This window comes from Balaenoptera ricei, chromosome 18, assembly GCF_028023285.1.
Source record: "Balaenoptera ricei isolate mBalRic1 chromosome 18, mBalRic1.hap2, whole genome shotgun sequence".
NCBI lineage: Eukaryota > Metazoa > Chordata > Mammalia > Artiodactyla > Balaenopteridae > Balaenoptera > Balaenoptera ricei.
In genome coordinates, this window is record NC_082656.1 from 22,503,926 (window position 1) to 22,529,939 (window position 26,014).

Here is a 26,014-nt window from a genome sequence, read left to right on the forward strand (position 1 = left end):
AACAAATACCGTATGCTAACACATATATATGTAATCTAAAAAAAAGAAAATGGTTCTGAAGAACCTAGGGGCAGGACAGGAATAAAGACGCAGACATAGAGAATAGACTTGAGGACATGGGGAGGGGGAAGGGTAAGCTGGAACGAAGTGAGAGAGTGGCATGGACATATATACACTACCAAATGTAAAATAGGTAGCTAGTGGGAAGCAGCCGCATAGCACAGGGAGCTCAGCTCGGTGCTTTGTGACCACCTAGAGGGGTGGGATAGGGAGGGTGGGAGGGAGATGCAAGACGGAGGGGATATGGGGATATATGTATACGTATAGCTGATTCATTTTGTTATACAGCAGAAACTAACACACCATTGTAAAGCAATTATACTCCAATAAAGTGTTATTAAAAAAAGAAAAAAAGAAGAAGATTTGGGCATTACATTTTCTAATTCTTTTTTTATATTGAATGTGTGTCCAGAATACTTGCTTAATGATCTTATACATTCTAATAGTTTGTAAATTTTCTTGGGTTTCCTATGCAGACAATCATATTGTCCCTGAAAAATTAGATTTTTATTTCCTTTCTCTATCCAAATATATTTTATTTCTTTTTATAATTTATTTATATTAGCTAGTCCCTCCAAGCAATGAATTAGAAGTAATGATAGTAAGCATTCCTGTCTTCGTCCTGACTTAGTAAATAAAAAGCTTCTAATGTCTCACCGTTAGGTATAATATTTACTAGAGTTTTAGTGAATATCACTTTGTTAGGTTAAGGAATTTTCTTTCTATTCCCATTTTGATTATAGTTTTATTTTAACGTTAATATATGTTGGATTTTTCTGTATCTATTGATGTGTTTATGTTTCTTTCACCTTTAATTTCTCATGAGAAATTACATTAATGTATATTGTCTAGTATTAAAACTTGGGTGGACCCAACTTAATGGCAATCTATAATTTTTTTCTCTCTAATAGCCTTTTTTAAATAGTTGAGAAATTTTGTCTCTTTTTCTATTTTTGGAACATTTTACATAAATTTGGGATTATCCATATTTAAAGCATCAGTAGAATTATTTTTAACTGCCTAGGTCTGTAATTTGAGGGAGGATATATGGATAGAATATATTTTTAAATAGTGATCAAATATGCATAATAGTTGTAAGTGTAATCATATCTTTAATTCGTTTGCGAGTCAGCCTGGCAAATTATATTCTTTTGGTAAATTGTTTATGCAAGTCTTCAAATTTATAAATTTATAAGTAAATTTATAAGCATTCCAAATTTAAAGTTTTCCTAGCATTATATTATAGTCTAAAAAAAAACTCTAAAAAAATAAAAAGCTGTGCACTTCCACCACAGGGGACCTGGGTTCGATCCCTGGTCAGAGAACTAAGACCCTGCATGCCATGTGGTGTGGCCAAAAAAAAAAGAGGATGAAGAGGGGCAAAGAGAAAGGAAGCAAGTCGGGGCTACCTTGGGATGGACAGTTGGACAGTTGACAAGCTTAGGAGACAGAAGCTGGGAAGGCAAAGCATAGCAGGCCAGGATGGCGTGTTCACTGAGCAAGGCCAAGTCCAGATGCAAGAGCCAAAAAGTAAGACTGCAATGGAAGCGAAAGAAAGGCCTTAGAGAAAGTCTGTTAGACACCTGAGTATGACTCCTGTTAACAGGGCTTTATTACAGCCAACTCCGGGTGCTAAAGTACTTAAAGGTATAAGTGTCACTCCTCACAGGCTGAAGTTCTGGCTCTTGAGAACTGACTCCCTGTGCGTCCCTGGCCAGTTGGTCCACTCACTCCCCTTGCCTGACTGTGAGCCTTGGAAGCAGCTCATGCCTGCATGAAGGCTAAGCTGGTACCAGTCTTTGTATGATGGCTTGTCTGTGGAACTTCTCTTCCAGGCTGGAGTTGGCCAGGGCCCAGCTCTGCCCTGCTGAGTTGTTGCCTCAAAACATTTTTCTTCATATTCCTAAAACCCTTGCCAAGCTCTGGCAAAAAATATTACGTTTATTACCACAAGCCAGGTTATAAGGTGGGAAAGCATCCTATGTTTTGATGCTGCTGTATAGAAACGAGAGGAAAAAGTCCTTCAGTGTCCTGGTAAGGCTTGAGTGGCTGCTGGGATGAATAAAGAGGGGAGAGTTGTCTGCTGTGGGCAGTAGGGGAGGGGACCTGACGTTCCAGTGGCTTCTTACTTGGACCTTCAAGCAATCGGCTGGTTTTCAGCTGCATGTTCATCGTCAATGCCCAAGGTCCCTGTGAGTCCAATTCCTAAGCATTTCAGAGATTTTATGGCATAAATCAGGTCACTTCTAGACTTCTCTCACTGTCGGTTTTGGATTCAGTTTTCACAAGTCTCCTGTGTCAGTTATGGCTCATTCATCTGCTTTACAGTTTTCAAAATGTTGATGATGTTTGTCTTCATGGGCATAAGCCTATCTTTTAGATTTATTTATTTTTAACCTTTTACTGTCATTTTGGGGGTTGGGGAAAGAAACTGAAGTAAAGTACACTCAATCCATCATCTTCAACCAGAAATTAATATGAGAGTATTTGCCAAGGAGAGCAACATGGTGAAAACATTATTTTAGGAAGTTCAGATCATCTGTAAAATGCAGGATAAATTAGACGGGCAGATACTTAAGTCACGGAGCCAGGAGGGCACACAAAAATCCAAAAGGGAGAAAGTTAAAGGTCTGAAATATGGTTGTGGCAAAGAGAATGAAAAGAAAGAGCAAAACCTTTGAAAAAGGGGAAAGGAAGGAATTTGTTGGCCAATTGACTAAAAGGAAGAAAGAGGAGTCCATGTGCTTAGGACAGAATGACTGAAAGAATCCTAGGAATTTATGAGAAGTAATAAAGAAGAAGCAGAAAGAGGTTTGGGGGGCAGTTCATGGCTTCTGCTTTTATAATGATGAGTGTTAAGAACGAGGGGAAAGTAGGTTACTTTCTTAGGGCAACCAAAATATAACAGAAATTCTACCAAAACTCATCAAAGTTTTTATTTAATTTACAGGGAAATCTATTTTTACAAGATATTTAGAATATATATTCAAGAACTTCTAAGTGTAACATTGGAAGTGAATGGCCTTGGAGGTTCAGGAGGTAATGTCTTTTCTCTCCCCATATGAAGGTCATAACTTTTTAGGAAAAGGTTTTTTATTCTCTGGAGAGAGTAAATCAGAGGGTTTCTGATTTAGGAGTTACCAGGCACAGCTTAAGTTTTGAGGTACCAAAACTTAAAACAGGGGATTAAGAAAAATCCTGCAGCCTTTTTATCCCACTGGTAGCCAAGCTGCCTTTTTAGTCAAGAGACCATGAGTCTTTTTAAAGAAATCTGACTAGGCCAAGAGGAAAAGCCTAAATATACAGACAACAGGGGCTCCCTGTGCCAGTCAAGGATCTCCACAGAAACACAGAATCAATAGAATATATGTGTATTCACATTAAGAGATTTCTTTTAAGGAAATACCTCATGCAGTTATGGGGCCCAGAAAGCCCAACATCTATAGGGCAGGCCAAAAGCCTGGAAACTGAGGCAGGATTTCTCTGTTACAGTCTTAAGGAAGAATCACTTTTCTCTGGGAAACCTTGTTTTTTGCTCTTAAGGCCTCCAACTGATTGGATGAGGTCCATCCACATGATTGAGATTAATCTTCTTTAAAGTCAATTGATTGTAGATGTTAATCACATCTACAAAATACCTTCACATCAATGTCTAGAGTTGTGTTTGATCAAACAACTAGGCACCATAGCCTAGCCAAGCTGACACATAAAATTCGGTCCTCACACTCCCCAAAGAAATTGCCCAACCAGATCACCCCAACACTAAAGCCCACCATCAACAAGGCCCACCCATGGCACAGACCTCTGAGTCCCCTTATTAAGTGCCCCATGCTAAAGAAATAATAGTCAACCAAGAATCAACAGACATCTGAGCAAAGTCACTTTGTGGAAACAAAAACAATTCAGGGAGAAGAAAACAAAACAAAAACAAACACAAACAAAAGCAAAAACAAAAAGCCAAACCACCGTTAATATCTCTGGGGGAGATAAGAGAAGACAATTCAATCCTGAAACAAGAAAGAAACTACTGGAGAAAAAAAGACTTCAGAGAACAAAAAGGAGCTCCTGGAAATTATAAAAATTATAACATAAATGAAAAACTTGGTAAGAGGGTTATAAGATAAAGGTAAAGAAATCTCCAAGAAAGTAAAACAAAATGACAAAGAGACAGAAAACAGACAAGAAAAAAAAAAAAAGGAGAGGGAGAGAGAAATCAGTTTGGGGGGATTGACATCTAAATGAGGTTTCAGAAAGAGAGAACAGAGAAAATGGAGGAGGACAAATTATCAAAGAAATAATTCAAAAAAGTTTCTCAACATTAAAGGTCATAAGTTTCTAGATTGAAAAGTTTTACCAAGTTCCCAGCCTAGTGGTTAAATCTATATCCACACCAAGCCACCTCATCATGAAATTTAAGAAAACAAAGAGAATAAAGCGTGGGTGAGGAGGAGGGACAGATTACATACACATGATCAAGAATCAGACCGACTTTGGACTTCTTAACAGCATCAGCAGAGGGCAACGGAACACGCCTTCAAAACTCTAACAAAAAAATAATATTTTAACCCAGAATTCTATTACCAACCTAACCTAGTAAATTTAAGGGTAGAAGAATGATCTTTTCAAAAATGAAAGTTCTCCAAAAATTCACTTCCCAACCACTTTTTCTCAGCAAGGAGTGAAGGGTATCTTCCTCCCCAAAAAAGGAGTAAACAAAGAAAGAAGAGGACATGAAATTCAGGAATCAAGGGATCTAAGGAAAGAGAGAGGGAAAAAGAATACTCAGCAGAATGTTGAGGGGAGATCCAGGACACAGCTGCCCTAGACAGAGAGAGTAGTCAGTCCAAACTGAATAAGGTCAGAGGATTCTGGGAGAGATGTCTCCAAGGATAAGAATTTGATGGGGCACCTGTCATGTTTGAACATATTAAGAGGAGAGTTACATCACTTGGGAACGGTTCGAAGATAGAAAACTAAGCAATAAAAACAAAAACAAACCAAGAAATTATCAAATCCAGGAAAAGCAAAAGGTTATTGAAGAAAGGAAAAGTAATAATGTCAGTTAGAACTACTTGGCTCAATTATAAATGGTATTTACCTAGTTAAAATAATGTCAATATTAAATATTGTTTAATAAAATTAACATATTTGCGAGGCAGGCAGAGAAGTGGAGAAAGAGCTAAATCCTTATCTTGTCTAATAAATAGAAATGGATAATATGAAATACTGAAAAATCAAGAAATAGTAGTTACTTCAGTAGCAGTCTAGTAATGTTATTTACAGATTTAGAGGTAAATAGATTTAACAAAAAAAAAAAAAAAGAGTTAAAAGGGCTTGTCTCTGGGAGGAAAAAATTAATGGTGGAGACAGGGAGAGGATTGTTGTTTTTCCTAATAAGCTTTGTAGAACTGTTTGATCCTTCTTGTATATACACAATTTTAATGAAAACAAAAACTAGAAAAAAACTTCCCAAATAGCATAAAACCCAAACTCCTGGCAGTCTAAGAGTCAAGCTTACGGAGTCAGAGTCCTGGGTTCCAATACCAGCTTTGCCACTTACCAACTATGTAACCTTGGGCAAGTTTTCTAAGTTCTCCAAACTGTGAAAAGGGGATAAATAATAGTTCTCATGGTAACGGTGCATACTGACTGATTCACAGCCCTGGCTTGTGAAGAATGAATGAAATAACCCATGTGAAGTCTGAGCGCTATGCTTGCTACACTTAGTGTTGTATAAACTTTTGCTGATTTTTTTTTTTTTTTGGCCATTATCAGGCTGACGTTCAAAGGCTCTTTGTCATCTCTCCCATCTGCATTTCCAACCTCAAGTTCTCTCACTCTTCTAGATAAACTCTAAGTTTGGCTGGGCAGTGTTCATTCTTTCTGAAATACACTGCCCTCCTTCCTGCCTGCTCGCTGCTCGTGCAATTATTTATTTTCCTATTCCCCAACCTATTGTGGTTGAAATAACAATGGCAATGAAATGTGTTACACCCTGTAGATAACTGGACGATGTCTGCATTGATAGAATCTAAATTCAAGATGTAAATATTTCCTCTAGGGGCTAAAAGCTGAAAGGAGGAGTTCCATTTTTGTTCAAGACATGTTAATCTTGTCATTGCTCAAGGTTGCCATGGTTCCTGTTTGGCGCTTCCAGGACTTAAGCTTGTGCCACTACATCTGAACAAGTATAAATAACCCTATTCGACTGAGACAGGGAGACAGGCAGGGTGAGATTCTTGTGAGATAGGTCAATACTGTAATTAGAAATATAAGCCAGGATTTTTGTGTCTCGGTTACAAACTGATCCTGGCTGCCCCTGACAATGCATATTTCCAGCTTCATGTTTTCCTGGAGACCAGGGAGCAATTTACTTTGTAAACCAGAGAGATACTCTTTTCCCTTTCCTGGGGCAAAATTTAAATGGAAAAAACCCCCCATAGTAACCATTTGCTTATAGTTTTTAAAAATAAAGGCTTCAATTGTGTAATTTGTTAGAGCCAATTATTTTATTAAAGAGAGAGACTTCATTACAATATAAAAATAAGTTCTAGCCTAAAAAATAAAGATTGAGCCAATGAAAATAAAGCTAATTAACTTTGGCAAATCATACTCTTCCGTCAACTTCACAATCATTTTCAAGTGCACAGTCATAGGTAGAACAGTTCCTTGAACAGAAATTAAAATCGTGTTTTTATGAGACTCACTAACCTATCTCTGATGACATTTATGTACTTTCTTAGAGACTTTTGGTGTCTGGTGTATATAGGAAGTAAATAGTAATATAGGAATGGTGTTAATTGCTTTTCATTGCTTTAAATGGTCACAAGATTTCAAATTTTGATTGCATAAATCATTTTATGAAACTTTCTTTTGAAGATTTAAAGAAGAGGCACAAAATTATCTTCCTTCTAACCATCATTGTAAATTGAATTCAAATAGACTATCCAGCATTTTATGCAAATTCACCAGCATTTCATCATTTATTATCTTCGCCAACAATATTTTGTTCGTATTTGCTGACACTTTATCAATGTCCCTAAGGCATATAAGGATAAATCAGTTGCTATAAGGTGTACATTTGTATGGACTAGGAATATTCTCTTTCCTCAGAGGGTAAATAATTCGTGAAGGGTTGTTTCATGCGAACTGTATTAGGTTTTTAGGTAAGAAAGTGAGAGATGAGAATATTTTCATGCAAAATAGAAAATTTGAAACCCTCAGGTTAGGTTTTGAAAACTATTATTCCCTTAGCTTTAAGGAGGGATAAAGTAGAAGACATTTAGGTGAGCAAAGACCTCCAAAATGTACACTTTAGTTTCACCTTCTCTGTGCCGTTCCTATGCTTTATCTACTAAGCCAAATACTATTGCTTAGGACACCCAAGGAACAATTAGAGCACCGTTCAATCTCTATTTTAGATAATTTCTTATAAACTGAGTATTAACCCATGATTGCCCTTTATTTCTAATTACTTTCTTGCTTATTAATATCTTTGTTAATTTAAACATATGTGCCTGCTTAAATCTCATGAAAACCAAGTCTTAGATAATAGACAAGATATGTTGCCAATGCAAAGTTGCCAACTACAGGTTGGAACTGTTCTTAAAACAAGAAGGTCAAATCCAAAAAAGGACCCATGAACCAAGTTTCCAGGACCCTCTGGTATGCACTGGATACCAATGACTAAACATGAAAGTAATACCGATCTCTTTTTATTTTATTTTTTTATACAGCAGGTTCTTATTAGTTATCTATTTTATACATATTAGTGGATACATGTCAATCCCAATCTCCCAATTCATCCCACCACCACCACCACCCCTGCCACTTTCCCCCCTTGGTGTCCATACGTTTGTTCTCTACATCTGTGTCTTTATTTCTGCCCTGCAAACCGGTTCATCTGTACCATTTTTCTCGATCCCACATAGATGCCTTAATATACGATATTTGTTTTTCTCTTTCTGACTTACTTCACTCTGTATGACAGCCTCTAGGTCCATCCACGTCTCTACAAATGACCCAATTTCATTCCTTTTTATGGCTGAGTAATATTCCATTGTATATATGTACTACATCTGCTTTATCCATTCGTCTTTTGATGGTCATTTAGATTGCTTCCATGTCCTGGCTATTGTAAATAGTGCTGCAATGACCACTGGGGTGCATGTATCTTTTTTTTTTTTTTTTTATAAATTTATTTATTTATTTATATTTATTTTTTGGCTGTGTTGGGTCCTCGTTTCTGCACGAGGGCTTTCTCTAGTTGCTGCGAGCAGGGACCACTCTTCATCGCGGTGCGTGGGCCTCTCACCGTCGTGACCTCCCTTGTTGCGGAGCACAGGCTCCAGACGCACAGGCTCAGTGGTTGTGGCTCATGGGCCCAGTCGCTCTGCGGCATGTGGGATCCTCCCAGACCAGGGCTCGAACTCGTGTCCCCTGCACTGGCAGGCAGATTCTCAACCACTGCGCCACCAGGGAAGCCCTCTTTTTGAATTACGGTTTTCTCTGGGTATATGCTCAGTAGTGGGATTGCTGGGTCATATGGTAACTCTATTTTTAGTTTTTTAAGGAACCTCCATACTGTTCTCCATAGTGGCTGTATCAATTTACATTCCCACCAACAGTGCAAGAGGGTTCCCTTTTCTCCACACCCTCTCTAGCATTTGCTGTTTGTAGATTTTCTGATGATGCCCATTCTAACTGGTGTGAGGTGATACCTCATTGTAGTTTTGATTTGCATTTCTCTAATAATTAGTGATGTTGAGCAGCTTTTCATGTGCTTCTTGGCCATCTGTATGGCTTCTTTGGAGAAACGTCTATTTAGGTCTTCTGCCCATTTTTTGATTGGGTTGTTTGTTTTTTTAATATTGAGCTGCATGAGCTGTTTATGTATTTTGGAGATTAATCCTTTGTCCATTGATTCGTTTGCAAATATTTTCTCCCATTCTGAGGGTTGTCTTTTTATCTTGTTTATAGTTTCCTTTGCTGTGCAAAAGCTTTGAAGTTTCATTAGGTCCCATTTGTTTATTTTTGTTTTTATTTCCATTGCTCTAGGAGGTGGGTCAAAAAAGATCTTGCTGTGGTTTATGTCAAAGAGTGTTCTTCCTATGTTTTCCTCTAAGAGTTTTATAGTGTCTGGCCTTACATTTTGGTCTTTAATCCATTTTGGGTTTATTTTTGTGTATGGTGTTAGGGAGTGTTTTAATTTCATTCTTTTACATGTAGCTGTCCAGTTTTCCCAGCACCACTTATTGAAGAGACTTTTTCTCCCATGTATATCCTTGCCTCCTTTGTCATAGATTAGCTGACCATAGGTGCGTGGGTTTATCTCTGGGCTTTCTATCCTGTTCCACTGATCTGTATTTCTGTTTCTGTGTCAGTACCATATTGTCTTGATTACTGTAGCTTTGTAGTATAGTCTGCAGTCAGGGAGACTACCAATCTCTTATGGTTCAAAAATTTCATTGGATAATGGCATCTTCCTTGGGTTCAATAATACAATGGCTTCAAATACTATGGCTGCCAACTCTTCAATTAACAGATTGATGAATGTATTGAAAAACTGGGCTGTTCTCAAGTGGTAATCCCACTAATGGATATTATGCTTGATAAATTAATTCTGAGGCTTAACTTCCATGCAGAGTGGAAAACAATGAGAAAATCAAAGAGAAAACAAAAAGAAAATCACAATAGCACAAAATACAGATTTCAAAGAACTGCCTTGTAGCCTCTCCTATAGAAGAGGACAAGAAGAAATAGACATTTCCAGAAACATGGCACATGATATAAGATGACCACCTCATCACTTTGCCTTGACTGGCATGGAATGTCACCTCACACATGCAGATGACTTTGGTGCAAAAGCTTTTTGCTCATGATGGTTTTACTGCTGTCTGTGCAGGACACACTGAATTACATGTGATGACCACGTGCTTTTTCCATAGCAGCGTCTATAAGAATGTTTAATTTGGATTTTCCAGAACAACAGCCTAATGGCTAACAGGGTCTCACATCCTTTCCCACCAAGTGGTGCCCAGGGAACCTTATTCCTGATTGTGGTTGATAACTGACCACTAGGTTTAATATTTCCCCAATTTTTTTACTTTTCTTATTCCACTTTTTTTTTCCTGTTTTCAACTGCATGTCATATACACATTGGGGTAAAACACTTCACAACTTATTTCTGGTTTAATATTTCTCATTTTCAAATGTGCTTTTCAGACTTTAATTAAACCTAGTCTCCCTAAGGGACTACTAGGAAGCACTGTTTTTTCTGCTTTCCAGAAGGGGACAAAGAAAAAGGAATAATGACTTCAGACAGTAAAAGTAGACAGGGATAGTAAAAAAGAAACTCTCCTGACTGCTTCTGAATTTAGAAGCTTTGCAGCCTTTCCTCAGACCTCAATTCGCACTAGTAAGCCTTTTAGGGAAATCTGTTTCCTTGAGGAGGTTGATAGGTATTATATTCTATTTCATAATATGAGAAGAAAAATCATTACTTAATTTCTTATAGGTGTAACATCACATATAAATTAAAGTATAAAAATAAGAAAAATGTTTACCTTATTTGCTTAGACAAAAAAATCATTTTTATTTATTATGAAGTAATAAAATTATTATTATTTTTCATTTTTAGGCAAAATTCATTCATGATTAGGTCAAAAATAATTATAATTTGACGTACTGGCCTTTAAGTCATATAATTTGATAATCCTGTATAATTAGAATTTATTGAGACTATTTAAAATATAACCTTTTTGTCTTTAAAATGCACACATTAAGTGGACATAAAACAGTTAAACAACAAAACCTCAACAAGGTAGCCACTGGTTAGTTTTGACTGCATTTACTGAGGCCAAAGAGTACATCTGCAAGCAGTATATAAAAAACATCTCAGAAAACTTTTTGGGGGGATAATAAAGTAGCTCCTTGAGGAAGCACTTATTCTTTCTTCCAAATTCCACAGCAAGAGTTTACTTTTAAAGGCAGATGCTGTAGGTCTTTTTTTTGCAGAGAAGGCAAAAGAGTTCCCCTCTTTGAGGTGTAGTGCTGCACAAATCTTTTTAACAACTAATAGGAACAGAAGGAACAAGGTACAGAAACCAAACTGATGAAGACACTCTAATCTAAAATTTGCATTTTACTCACTGCAGACAAAGACATAAAAAAATGGGAATGTTCTCCAGTTTTCACATCAGAAAGAAAACATTCTAGTATGGACCGGTTCGGAATGGATGGAGGACCAGGAATGACAGAATCAAGTGGTAAAGAAAGCACAGGATGTGGGCAAGACCAGGTGAGAAACAGTTTCCTCTGTCAGCTGTGCCCCGCTATAGTGTGCATTACGGTCGACTCCTCACTATCCTTTCCTCCCACCAGATGATCAGTCTAGGCTAACTGTAATTCCATGAGCCTTGCCAGCTCCTAGTTAAGGAATGGGTTTGTGACCCAATGAGAAAAAATCTGCTGAGGGCTTTCTGGGCAAGATTTCCTCACTCTTATGAAAGAGTTAGAGGAAAAGATGGACTTTCTTCTTTCATACTCAACCAAACCTACGCTCAGAAGTTGGCAGAGTGGATGGAAAGAACTTCAGTATTTGATGAAGTTGTTGAATTACTAAATCAGCCAGTCTTGAATCCTACCCTACTTCTGGACTTCCATTTATGTGAAATAATGTTTCCCTATGTTTAAGCCAGTTTAAATCAGAGTTTTTTGTTAACTATTAACCAAGAATTTTCTAATTGATAAAATTAATGAGGAAGATTGGGTATTTCACCAAAACTCTTGCATGGCACTATTTATATTTGCATTTATATTTATATTTACATTTATATTTATATTTTTTGGCCACGCCACACGGCTTGTGGGATCTTAGTTCCCCAATAGGGGATTGAACCCAGGCTATGGCAATGAAAGCACCGAGTCCTAACCACTGAACAGCCAGGGAATTCCCTTGCCTGGCTATATTTTAAGTACGGTTTCCATAGTGTATGTTTATACCTAAGTTGACTGAGCTTAGTTTATTCCACAATTTGGGTTCTCTTCTCAACTCTTAGTGATCTTTCTCAAGTCCTAACTCAAGAATCCTTTTATAGGGGCTTCCCTGGTGGAGCAGTGGTTAAGAATCTGCCTGCCAATGCAGGGGACATGGGTTTGAGCCCTGGTCTGGGAAGATCCCACATGCCACGGAGCAGCTGGGCCCGTGCGCCACAACTACTGAGCCTGTGCTCTGGAGCCCTGGAGCCACAACTACTGAGCCTGTGTGCTACAACTACTGAAGTCCGCGTGCCTAGAGCCCGTGCTCCACAACGAAGAATAGCCCCCGCTCGCCGCAACTCGAGAAAGCCTGCGAGCAGCAACAAAGACCCAGTGCAGCCAAAAAAAAATAAATTAAAAAAAAAAAAAGAATCCTTTTATATGTTGTTTGGTAGAAAGGTATGTGAACTAATTGACTCCAGATGTCTTTGCAGCCAAGATTTGGTGTTCAGAATGGGAGAGTAAGCAAGCAGCATCAGTTGCAGAACGATGCTTGTAACCTCTGTGAATGTGTCAAATATTATCCCTTTGAGATTATTTTACAAATGCACTAATAAAGATGTCATCCACTAGCAAATTTGATATTCCTAATAATATGACCGGAAAAATAAGTAGAATTTATAAAGAATTTCTTTATTCTTCCCCTCAATCTTCCATCATTTGATGACTATTTTATTAATGACTTAACATGTTCTCCATTCTATGCTGGCAATTAAGAGCTAAGCATTCACTATGGATATCAATATTCATATTGCTGGGACTAGGAAGAGTGAGTATTAAAGAACAGTCCTATTATTCCAGGGATCTGCAAGCCAATATTTCTGAAAATGAAAAATCACATGTCTTTCAGAAGGAATATCTTTGGGTTAAAATTTGACTTTTTAGAGTAGCATGGCAAGAGCATTGCTACAACAGTGCAGTCTATGGGAGGTTTGAATAGTAACATGAAGTAGGATGGCCTCTAACCTAGGATTTCTTACAACCTATGGGGTCCCTTTCTATGAGTCTCAGGAGTCCTCTGTCCTTTTGCCAGGACTCTTTTGTCCTTAGTTTGGCCTTAGTAATAGCCCACAGGTAACAAAAGGGGGATATATAGTAGGGGAGATACTAATTCTTGCACCTAGCATTCTTTCCTTTTATATTTATACTCTTTCTATAGTGCTTTAGTGCACCTAAGCACACCTTACAGTGCCTCCACGCTATGGCAGCCTCTTGACCTCAGGTACTTCCCACTTAAGATAAATCTCATCTTTCTGTCCAAGTTGCCTTTCTTGCCCATAGTTCTGATTTATTACCCTCATGACAGCCAGAATGATTCTTTAAAAATATTTGCATGGTATATCATTTTCCATCATCTTACTCTCGAGCTTTCTGTATCCTTATATTAAGGATGTGCTTCTTGTAAGCAACATGTAATTTATTTATTTATTTATTATTTATTGTTGGCTGCGTTGGGTCTTCGTTACTGCGCGCGGGCTTTCTCTAGTTGCGGCGAGCGGGGGCTACTCTTCATTGCGGTGCACAGGCTTCTCATTACGGTGGCTTCTCTTTGTTGCACAGCACGGGTTCTAGGCGTGCAGGCTCAGTAGTTGTGGTGCATGGGCTTAGTTGCTTCGCGGCATGTGGGATCTTCCTGGATCAGGGCTCGAACCCACGTGCCCTGCATTGGCAGGTGGATTCTTAACCACTGCGCCACCAGGGAAGTCCCCTAGGTTTTGTTTTCTTATCCATCCAGTTTGACAACTTTTATATTCTAATTAGAACATTTAGTTCACTAACATTTAATATAATTATTGATATATTTTGCTTTATATCTATCATCATAATATTTGCTTTCTTTTTGTTTCTTCTGTTCTATGTTCTGTTTTCTCTCATTTCTTGTCATATTTTGGATTTATTTTATTATTTATTAGTAGTATTCTAATTTCTTCCCTCTATTAGCTTAGAAGTTATACATTCTTTTATTATTCTTTTACTGCAGGATTACAATATTAGCTTACCAAAGTCTAACATTAATTGGTATTTTTACCCTCTTACCAGACAGGAGCCTTAGAACCTTTTAAATCTATTTATCCTTCTTCTGACTTATATGCTATTGTTGTATTTTAATTTCATGTTTATTGAAAATTTCACAAGAAATTATTATTTTATACAGTCAATATTTATGTTATCCACATATTTACCCTTCTCATTGTTCTTTATTCTGTCCTACATCTCTAGGCCTCTGGGCTTTCATCTGGGATCATTTTCTTTCTGTCAAAAAAAATCTAGATCTAGATCTATCTCCTTTGCATTTTCTTTACTGTGAATCTGCTAATATGAATTTTATCAATTTTTGCTTGTCTGGATATTTATTTCAGCTTCATTCTTTTATATATATATATATTTATTTATTTATTTTTGGCTGTGTTGGGTCTTCATTGCTGTGTGCGGGCTTTGTCTAGTTGCGGTGAGCGGGGGGCTACTCTTCGTTTCAGTGCGCAGGCTTCTCATTGCGGTGGCTTCTCTTGTTGTGGAGCATGGGCTCTAGGTGTGTGGGCTTCAGTAGTTGTGGCACATGGGCTCAGTAGTTGTGGCTCGCAGGCTCTAGAGTGCAGGCTCAGTACTGTGGTGCACAGGCTTAGTTGCTCCGTGGCATGTGGGATCTTCCCAGACCAGGGCTCGAACCCGTGTCCCCTGCATTGGCAGGCAGATTCTTAACCACTGCACCACCAGGGAAGTCCTGGTACCAATATATTTTGATCAGTGTGTGTCCTTCCCATTAGAATGTAACCTCCAAGAAGGTAGAAGGCATGCCTGTTTTGCTCCCATTGTATTCCGAGCACCTGAGCAGAGTGTGTGGGGCATAGTAGGTGTTCATTAAATATTTGTTGAAAGAAGGAGGAATTTAACCTTTACTGAACACCTGTTATATACCAGGCAGTGCGGTAAGCACTTTGCAAATATAATTTTATTGACTTTTCATAACAACCAAATGTGTTAAGAATTCTATCTCCTTTTCACAGATGAGATAAAGTTTGAAGAAGAGACATAATTTCACCAAGTTCACACAGTCAGATATGGATGTGGGGTGTGACCTATAACCTCTGCCTCCATAGTAAATGCTCAGTTTATTCTGCCACATTTATGTTGACCAGGTGGGCTGTTCCCTGGCTTCCTCTGATAACAGGTTGGCTGATTTCATGAAAAGATGGAAATAGTAAATAATAGATTAATATCCTTTCAATGGCAAATTCCTGAAGCCTTGTTGCTTTAATGAAAGAAATTAATTTATAGCTACTAAATTCTAGGTATAATGTAGACAGCTGAATGAGCTAGTAGTTTAGAAGAGATACATTCAGGAATATATCTTCAAAAATCATACCATGTAGACATTTTCCTACTGAGCTAACATCAATTGCCCACAAAGATCAGTTGTTTGGGTGATACAATTTTGATATTAGGGTCTCTAGTAAAGAAGCTAGCACAATGACAAAAGTTCCAACCAAGATAACAAATAAATTTTTAAGGGCAAGGAAAAGGAAGAGGCAGGAAAGACAGAGAAGCTAAAGGAGCAGAGAAGAGAGGGAAACATAGACAAAAGGAGAAGAAACAGAGTAAAATGGAAAGGGGAGAGAATGGTGCCCATTTGTTTTTTTGTTGTTATTTTGGGTTTATTTCTTTTAGTTTTCAGTCCACGCTCTTTCAGTAATACCATCCTCCACTTACCCTTTGGGATTACATCCTCCCTTTTGGATACGTAATCTGGTGGGACTGTTGTTCAGAAGGGGGCTGCCTTCCCTGGGCCAAGGAAAGAAGAGTTGACCACAGCTAAACCACTCAAATGCTCTCTTCCTGGAATCTGAATCATTCCTTCTAGATGCAGCTCTTGAGATGTTCGTGCTGTGGAGACTCACGTGAGGTGCCCGGTTCAGTCCTTTCCAACACTGGATTTTCAGCCTTCTCTCCTCAACCCTTTGAGCTTCCCCAATTTACCCAATAAATTCCTTTCTTACTTAAGTTTACCAGAGGCAGTTACTGTTGCTTGCAGCCAAAGAACTCTACCTGACAGAGTCAAGGAAGAAGGTAAGTGAAAATAAGTGTGGAAATTAAGATCTGGAGTGAGATCCACAGAGCGTATATTTTCAGATCCTAAAACAGTAGGTACTGGGGACAAACAATTCTGGTTTAAACCTGGAAAAAAATGTGCAAGTTAGTGTTCAATCATCTCAGCTCTCTAGGAGCAAATATAATCACACTGTAAAGTAGCAGAGGGTTTCCAAAAGGTGAGAGTAATATTCTTTTTCAAGGATAACCTACTGTAAGATTGACATCACAATTTCGAGTAATGAAAAGAGAATGTGTCTCCTGCAAGGCAGAGGTTTATCTCTGTTTTTACTGTGTAGGATCTTTGTGTCTTTGATGATTACACATCTTTGGCATGACTAAAGGATTTTTCAATTCAAATCGAACTCCTTCAACTTGGCTAGTCCCTCCCACTTCCCCTGACTGGCCCCCTGGGATTCTTTCTTTTCACTGCCAAGGATTAAATTCCCTGTGAAAGCCTTGAGGGCAACAGACATCTGTACTAGAAATGAGATACAAAACTGTCCAAAAAGAGAGAAGCAATCCCAAAGCCAAAGTGAGAAAATAATCGAACTCTTATTCATACTGGAAAAAAGTCTGGTTCCAAACTGAGTTTTTTATTGACTTTTTCTGTGAGGAAAGTATCATCATTTTTGAATAAGAAACTGTTATTCTTCTACTTTACCAAAGATGCTAAGTTTTGCATGTTTAAAACACCACACAAACATCTCCATAGAGAATGGCTTGCTGCCAATATCTGGTGAGCACACCAGACTTTCAAAACAGCCCAGTTATACCAGTTCTGTATGGGTGGGTGAGCGATTCAAGATAGAAGGCTGAATTAGAACACAGTCCTAATCCTGCTTGGAATGCTGGTTTTATTGGGTCATAGCTTGGTTGATCAGAAGACAACCCCACATGCCTACAGTAGCACAGATCCATTGCTCCCTCCTCAAGCTACACACATGAAAGGCACAGTGCTGTTTGCAATGTGAAACATCAGATGTGATGAGTACAAATGAAAAGGACCAACAGAACACATTGTAGACCTTAACTATTACCTTGTTATTTTATCAGTCCTTACTCTCTCCACCTCACGTATGGAATATCTTACATTAAATTTATATTCTGGCAATTGGTGTGTGGAGTCATAAATTGTGCCAAACTGAATTGATTGCCAGTTTAGACATGATGATAAAGGGGTTCATATAAGAATGATATATTATCAGAACTGTATTGTCTCAACTTTCATCTGTTAATCCAAAAACTCATCAGAAACTTGAGGCTGGATATAATGGAATATGATTCAATGGACAAGAATTGAGCTCCAGATATTAACTCTCATAAAATAGCCCCTTGAAAATGTCTTTTCTTTATGTTTATTTGCCATGGGAATTTTTTTTTTTTTTTTTTTTTTTTTTGGTTTTATTTTTGCTCACACATTTTTGCTCTGTGTGACAAAATTGAGCTTGGGGGAAAAAATCACATAGGTTATTATGTCAGGGCTCCCAAATGGTTAGATGACCCTTCAGTAAAAAAACCTAAGGGTTCTTTGTTTTTCTTATAGTTGCTCAGGCTTTAATTCTACTGAAAAGTGACTGGAAAAGCCATTCTATGAAATGACTCTTTAATATTTGATAAACGAGTCAGTCTGATGGGCCTATATTGTCACATCAGTCATGCTTCTCAGCTAAGACTGCATATTTTCACATGGAATGGTCATTAAGCAAACCTTTCAAGATGACAGGAGTTCAGTTACTTTGTCGCATTTTCCAGAAGGAAGAATAATGAAATAAAGTCTGGAGAGTTAAAAGGAAAAGGAAAGCGTGTTGCACACACACACACACATACACACACACACACACAAACACTTCTTTCTAACGTATGTCTTTGCAACATAATTTGTCACAAAGAGCTACATACGAAGTGAATAGGAGACATTTATTCCTAAATCCTCATGACACTTTAATGAGATAGCAGGAGAATATTATTATTTAGCCCTTAATGACTGGGAAAATTGAGGCAAAGGGATGCTGAAAAATATATTGAATATTACACTATTAGTCTGAATTAAAAGACCGGAACTTGCTCAAATAACCTAGTTTGGGGAAATGAACCTAAGATGGGGAGTGAATTGGACAATATAGACACCAGATAGCTTCCATCTGGATCCAGATGCTATTTCCATTCTACTCTAAGTAGCACTGCTTTTAACCACAGACTAAGAGAGCTCTGGTCTCTCCCCAGAGAAATCAAACTGTCAGACTTCTCCCTTGGATTGCTCCTCTCAATCACACACTCCCACACTCACGCTCTGTACACAAACCTACCAGCTGCCCACCAGAAACAGCTGTCTCAAGACAGGTCTGTCAAAAGAAGTCTTTCTATGGATGTACAACCGCTGGCAGCAGCAGGAACCCTTCACCAAAATTGTCCCTTTGGCCTCAGTTCCAACTTTTGGCTCTGACCCAGATAATACGTACATAACCATTGTAGAAAACATAAAAAAATACACAGAAATCTTTTTTTAAAAATCACTCATAATCTCACTACCCACGCGTGCCGCAACTACTGAAACCTGCGCACCTAGAGCCGGTGCTCCGCCACAAGAGAAGACACTGCAATAAGTCCGCGCACCGCAATGAAGAGTAGCCCCATCTCGCTGCAACTAGAGAAAGCCTGCACACAGCAACAAAGATCCAATGCAACCAAAAATAAATAAATAAAAATAAAATTTAAAAAAATCTCACTATCCAGAGTGATGTCTGTCAATATTTTGATATTGTGTAAAAAAAAAATTTTAATCTAAATATTCATTTGGGTTCACACTGTACTTGGAATTTTGAGTCCTGCTTTACTTTTTTTAAACTTAACTTTATATTGTGAACATTTCTCTATGTCATAAAAACATTCTTTGTAACCACCACATACATCTAGTCCATAAAAAATAATGATTATAGAGATCAAGGAGAAACCACAAAACCAAAGGGGAAAATAGTAAACAATCTCAAAGTTGAAGATGAAAGAATGATCGTTCCAATTACTAATTTTCAAATCCTAAAGGTTATGGGGGAAAATGTTCAAGAAAAAATTAGAAACTAGTAAAAAAGGAATGAAGCTACTTTGATAAACGTATAAAATAGCGAAAAGATAGTTGTTAGCAAAGGCATAATACATAAATACCAAGAAAATAACTTTTATTGTGCAGCACCAAATTATACTGGTGAGGTTAATTAATGTAGTTTTATTAAATAATAAAAGGGAAATGCCTACATTTTAAAAAGATGCCTAAAGAAAATATGCATAAAGGAGCTCATTAACTGTATGATATTCTTAACATGGCATTGCAGGTTCTAACATTAGATTCCCTATGTGAGTTCTGTGAGGACTTAGAAAAAGAGGTGGGCAGTATGTTAATGGCAGAACCGTCCAACTCCTCCCCCCACGCACCACCAAAGATCATTCACAAGAACAACAACAACAAGAAAAAGTGGTAATATTTAATCTCTAGCAAAATATTTTGTGTTCACTGGAGATTGATCCTGATACTACCAGCACCCCCCTTTTGCTTCAGAGCACCTCTCACTTCCCAATGACATCCAGGGGGGTGGGCTGGACCTGGGCTAGAGCTGGGAGGAAAGAGCTCAGTTAAGGGACCTGGAGAAGACTGCGATTTATTGCTAAGATGATGGGCTGTGGAGTCTGACAGAACTGCATTCCAATCCGAGGTTGTCACTTCTAGCTGTGTCACCTGGGCAAGTGACCCAAACTGTCTGCAGTTCCCTTTCCACATTTATATAGTATAGGTAATAAAATCTGTTTCTCACAGATGTTTCATGAAAGTTGGTTATTGTCATTTATACTTCATTTTCATGTTTTCACATATTTCTACTTCCCCTTTTTTGACCATGGAATTGTAGCTCATTTCAACAGTGGTTCTGGCTTCTTGTTGTTTGTTTCAACTTCATTAATAATACACTGGACTTGTGTTATGGTAAGTCAGCAAGATTCCGTCCACCCCAGAACTTGTCATTTGATGTTTAACAAAGCTCATAGGTGGCACTAATACTACTCTTTAAACATTCATTATACAAAAATTCCCTAAATAAACTTTTTATTGAGAGCCTAATATGTGCTAAGCACTATGCCAAATGATATGGCTAGAAATTAATAAATCCTGGCTGGATAAGAAGGTGAAAAGAATTGTCTAAATATATTTAGAAAAAGGCTTAGGCAAATATTTTAAAAATGTATAATAGATGAGGCTAACAACAAAGTAGAATTCTAGTTGTAATATGAGTTAAAGACAATGTTGGTTTAATTTCAAGAAGCTTTCTGATAGGGTAAAGAATATGAATTAAGAAACTGGAAAAGCAAAGTGGAGTAGTAATCAGGAGACTTTATTTTCAACCCATGCATTAGCTATACTATTTTGAGCAAGGCATTTAATTTTTCTGGACCTTAGTTTCTTTATCTGTAAAACAGAATTCAGGGATTACAAACTAAAATTTAAAAAAATACTCTCCTAAAGAACTCATGGATTCAAGAGAAATCACAATGGAAATTATAAAATATTTTTATATGTACAACAACATATCAAAACCTGTGGGTAATTAGAAAGGTAATGGTAATTGGAATGAAATGCATACATGTAAATGAATTTATTTAAAATATAAGAGATTGAAAATGATTGAGCTACATGTGCAATTCAAAAAGCTAGGAAAAAACAAAGTAGAAAAGAAAAATAATGAAATTAACCATGGAAATTAAAGAAACAGAAAAAATAATAAAAATATAGATTATCAGCAATACCAAAGGCTGGTTTTTGGAAATAATCCAGACAAGGCAATTTATGGAAAGAAAGTAATGGGCCAATCTCATGAATTTAGATGCAAAATTTCTAAATTAAATACTAACAAATCACGTGCAAAAATGTATAAGAAATACATTGTGATCAGAGGTGCAGCCATTATGGAAAGCAATATGGAGGTTCCTCCACAAATTAAAAATAGGATTGCCATATTATCCAGCAACCCCATGTCTGGGCATATATCCAAAAGAATTCAAAGCAGGATCTCAAAGATATATTTGCACACCCATGTTCATTGCAGCCCTACTCACAATAGCCAAGACATGGAAGTAACTCAAATGTCCAAAAACAGATGAATGGGTAAAGGAAATGTGGTATATATATATATATATATGTATATATATATATATATATATATATATATATATACATATATATATATATATATATATATATATATACATATATATATATATATATATACCATGGACTACTATGCAGCCTTAAAAAAGGAAGGAAATCTTGTCACATACTACAACATGGATGAACCTTGAGAATACTGTGCTAAATGAAATAAGCTAGTCACAAAAAGATGATACCATATGATTTCACTCAAATGAAGTATCTAAAGTAGTCAAAACCATAAAAACGGAAAATAGAAAGGTGGTTACCAAGAGCTGGTGTAAGGACAGTAGTAGAATTAGTGTTCAGTAGGTATAGAGTTTGAGAGTTGCAAGATGAAAAAGTTGTAGAGGTCTGCTGTACAACAATGTGAATATACGAAACACTACAGAGCTGTACACTTAAAAATGGTTAAGATAGTAAACTTAATGTGTTTTTTACCACAACTTAAAAAAAACCAGTAAGACATGGAAGCAACCTAAATGTCCACGGATAAAGAAGATGTGGTATGTATGTATATATATATAATGGAATACTACTCAGCCATAAAAATGAATGAAATAATGCCTTTGCAGCAACATGGATGGACCTAGAGATTATCATACTAAGTAAGTCAGAAAGAGAAAGGCAAATATCATATGATATCACTTACATGTAGAATCTAAACTATGATGCAAATGAACTTATTTACAAAACAGAAAGAGACTCACAGACATAGAGAACAGACTTGTGGTTGCCAAGGGGGAAGGGGCGCTGGGGGAGGGATGGACTGAGAGTTTGGGATTAGCAGATGCAAACTATTATATATAGGATGGATAAACAACAAGGTCCTACTGTATCACACAGGGAACCATATTCAATATCCTATAATAAACCATAATGGAAAAGAATACCAAAAAGTATATATATACATATATATTTATATATATATATATATAACTGAATCACTTTGCTGTACAGCAGAAACTAACACAACATTGTAAACCAACTATATTTCAATTAAAAAACAAAGTAACTACAGCACAGTGCATAATATTCAGACACTGGAGGGAAATGATCTGGGTTCCAGTCTCAGTTCTACCACTTATCTATGTAACCTTGGGTAAATTACTTTTCTTTAGTTTCTTATTAAAATTAGGATAAGTATAGACCGTTAAAAACAAACAAACAAAAAACACTGTGACCAAGTAAGGTTTATCCCAATACCTTTTGGTCTAAAATTCACCATATTAACAGATAAAAGGATCAATAAATACAGGAAAACTTTGTGAAAAATCAACACTTGAAATGTTCTTCTCTATGATTTATGCGGCTTTTCTTTCTCTTTCTTTAGGTCTCTGCTCAAATGTTGACTTATCAGTGAGGCCTTTTGGGACCATCCTGCATACAGTAACACCCTCCCACCCTGCCATTCTCTAACCCTGCTCTATATTTCTTCATAGCAGTACTTCCCAGGCATAAAGATAATGGAAGAAATCACAAAGACAAAAATAGAGAAATTCGACTACTTAAAAATGTAAAACTTCCTTATGGAGAACAGTATGGAGGTTCCTTAGAAGGCTAAAAATAGAACTACCATATGACCCAGCAATCCCATTACTGGGCATATACCCAGAGAAAACCATAATTCAAAAAGACACATGCACCCCAATATTCATTGCAGCACTATTTACAATAGCCAAGACATGGAAGTAACCTAAATGTCCATCAACAGAGGAATGGATAAAGAAGATGTGGTACATATATACAGTGGAATATTACATAGCCATAAAAAGGAATGAAATTGGGTCATTTGTAGAGACATGGATGGACCTAGAGTCTGTCATACAGAGTGAAATAAGTCAGAAAGAGAAAAACAAATATTGAATATTAATGCATATATATGGAATCTAGAAAAATGGTATAGATGACCTTATTTGCAAAGCTGAAGTAGAGACACAGATGTAGAGAACAATGTGTGGATACTAAGGTGGAAAGGGTGTGGGTGGAAGGAATTGAGAGATTGGGATGGGTATATATACACTATTGATACTATGTATAAAATAGATAACTAATGAGAACGTACTGTATAGCACAGGGAACTCTATTCAATGCTCTGTGGTGACCTAAATGGGAAGGAAGTCCAAAAAAGAGGGGATATATGTATACATATAGCTGATTCACTTTGCTGTAGAGTAGAAACTAACACAACATTGTAAAGCAGCTATATTCCAATAAAATTTTTTTTTAAAGTCAAATCACTATGTAGTACACCTAAAACTAGCATATATGATACATTAACCATATTGCAATAAAAATTAAAAATAAATAAATTAAAATTTTAAATTTTTTATTGGAGTATACTTGATTTATAATACTGTGTTAGTTTCAGGTGTACAGCATAGTGATTCAGTATTTTTGCAGATTATATTCCATTATAGGTTATTACAAGTTAATGGGTATAATTACCTATGCTGTACAGTATATCCTTTAAATTAAAATTTTAAAAAATAAAAATGACTAGAGCTATCTTCGGTGCTACCACTTAAAAAAAAACAACTGTAAATGGAGTGTAACCTTTAAAAATTGTACAAAAAATGAAATTCTTTTAAAAAGCCCACTCCAACTATTAAGATTTACCCAGAAAAGAATTCTAAGCCTGTTTTTTAACAAAACACTTTCCTTTTTATAATTAAAAAAAAATACACATTAAAACACTTTCCAAGGTCACTTATTTTGATATATTCCCCAAATGAAAGTTACATATAAATAGCATCTCAAACTCTATGACAACACTCCCTGAGAAGCTAGGTCACATTAGTTCACTCTGTTCTGTCTTTGCTAACTCTATTTCACTTCTTTCAAATCAAACTGATACGGTTAAAAATGACATGCCTGAAAGGTCCTTATGTTCACTTTTACTGTATATATTATATCAACTTTATGAAATAAATAATTCACAAAATATTGCAATCCAAAAAAAAATGTAAAACTTCTTGATGCCAAAAAACCATAATAAGCAAAATTAAAAGCCAAGTTTAAAAACAGGGGAAAATATTTATCATCAATATAACTGGAGAAAGGGAATGAGTTCATAAGTACAAATAAGAAATTTTTTTAGTAGGAAAAAGTGGGAAAAGGACATGGACAGATCAATCCATTTACAGAACATGAATTGATTAAATTTTTGAAAAAAAATCAACCTCACAAGTACTCTAAGAAATGCAAAATTTAAAGAGATGCTTTTTTAAAAACAAAAATCTTTGGAATTAGAATGATTTTAAAAGGAATACAACTCCATGTGGTAAAACAGGTCCTCATGTCCTGCTGGTGAGAATATAAAATGATGCACGTTTTCTTATATTAGTTATGCATTGCTGAGTAACATGTTACTGCTAAACTTAGTAGCTCAAGGCCACCAATGAACATCTATCATTTCACAGTTTCTGTGGATCGGGATCCAGGAACTGCTTACCTTGCCACTCAGGAAGGGCAGTCTGTAGCTGGGGATGGTCATTGCAGGCTCAAGCAGGACAGGAGAACCTACTTTTATGCTCCCTCACGTGGCTGTTGGCTGGCCTCAGCGGCTAATGGCTATTGGCCAACAAACTCAGTTCCTTGCCACGTGGAGTTCCCCATTGGCTGCCGGCATATACCTACAACATGGCAGCTGGCGGCTCTCAGAGCCAGTGACCTGAAAGAGCGACCAAGACAGAAGCCACAGTGTCTTTTATAACCTAACCTTGCAGGTGACCTGTCATCACTCTGCTGTATTCTCTTGGTCACACAAATCAATCCTGGTAAAATGTGGATCAGGACTTCGTAAGGATATGAAGACCAGGAGGCAGGGACCACTGGGGGCTCTCTTGAAGGCTGGTTACCACATTTTTAAAAAGCAAGTTGTCAATATTTAAAAGTTTATACCTACCCCTTGGTCCAATAATATTAATTACAGTTCTAGCAATTTATTCTAAGAGAATAACCATATACGTGGATAAATATTATGCCCAAGCGTGTTTACTATAGCACTTTTATAATAGTAAAATATGGAAATAATTTTAATGTGTAATAATAGAGGATTTATTGATCAAACAAATGGTAATAGTATATGATGGACTACTATGTATCCATCAAGAGTGATTTTGAAGAATTTTCATATAATGGGAAAATGATGATATAAGGCTTTTTTTTTTTTAAAGGCAGGGCATGAACATTTGTATAGAATATACTTACTATGTAAACATTAAAATGCACACATAATTATGTTTTAAAAAGAGTGGGTACACCTTAATGCAGTGAGAAGACAAAATAACACATATGTAGTATTCCAAGCACTCACCCCTCCTACTCCACCAAAAACGTTTAACCTGTGTCTCATTATGAAGAAATAATCAAACAAATCTAGCTTGTGGGACATATTGCAAAATGACTGGTCTGTAATCTTTAAAAATGTCAGTGGCAGGAAAGACAGAAAAAGACTAGAAAATTGCTTCCAATCAAAAGAAGGTGCAATGGATTTTCCTCGATTGACTTCTGGATTTTTTTTTTAAGGTATAAAAGACATTTTTAGAACAATAACCTGAGGAAATTCGAACATGGACTTTCTATTAGATAACAACATTGTATCAATGTTATATTTCCCGAATGTGATCATACTAT